The following is a 421-nucleotide window of genomic DNA, read 5'->3' on the forward strand; positions in this document are numbered from 1 at the left end:
TCAGAGCAGCTGGCAGCTCGGCGGGCAGCGTTGGCCGACTGGGTGCTCCGGGTTGCACACACGTCCGCGCGGGGTCCCGGCCAAGTACGCGGGGGCATCGCCATCTCCAGCCGGGCCAGGTGCGCAGTCAGCGAGTGGATCGCGGCGGCCGAAGAGGTGAGCGGCAGGGCGACCCGGGGTGCCAGCCGCGGCCGGGCGCACTGGGACTCTGCAAAACTTTCCAGAGCGGCCGGGAAGCGAGGCCAGCGCTGGCGCAAGCGAGCACTGCCCCGCGCCAGAGCTGCCCTGCACACGGCCCCGACGTCCGGGGCTGCCTCCGCGGACTGCCCTCGGGAGTTGCCCCCAAGGGCGGGTGCGAGCGGAGCGTTGGGGAGACCCGGGGGGTCGCGCGGGTTGGGTGGGGGAGGGCCGGGCGAGCGGC

The 421-nt window shown here is 75.3% G+C and overlaps 1 protein-coding gene across 1 annotated transcript in view; it reads left to right on the forward strand.

Moving 5' to 3' along the window:
- Positions 1-421, forward strand: part of UHRF1 (ubiquitin like with PHD and ring finger domains 1) — a 46,017-nt gene continuing 45,596 nt past the window's right edge. The window contains exon 1 of the mRNA XM_027769610.1: positions 1-156. The gene's annotated coding sequence lies outside the window, so the exon portion shown is untranslated. The remainder of the gene's footprint in view (positions 157-421) is intronic.

The sequence above is a fragment of the Tupaia chinensis genome, unplaced genomic scaffold (assembly GCF_000334495.1).
Source record: "Tupaia chinensis unplaced genomic scaffold, TupChi_1.0 Scaffold149964_2, whole genome shotgun sequence".
NCBI lineage: Eukaryota > Metazoa > Chordata > Mammalia > Scandentia > Tupaiidae > Tupaia > Tupaia belangeri.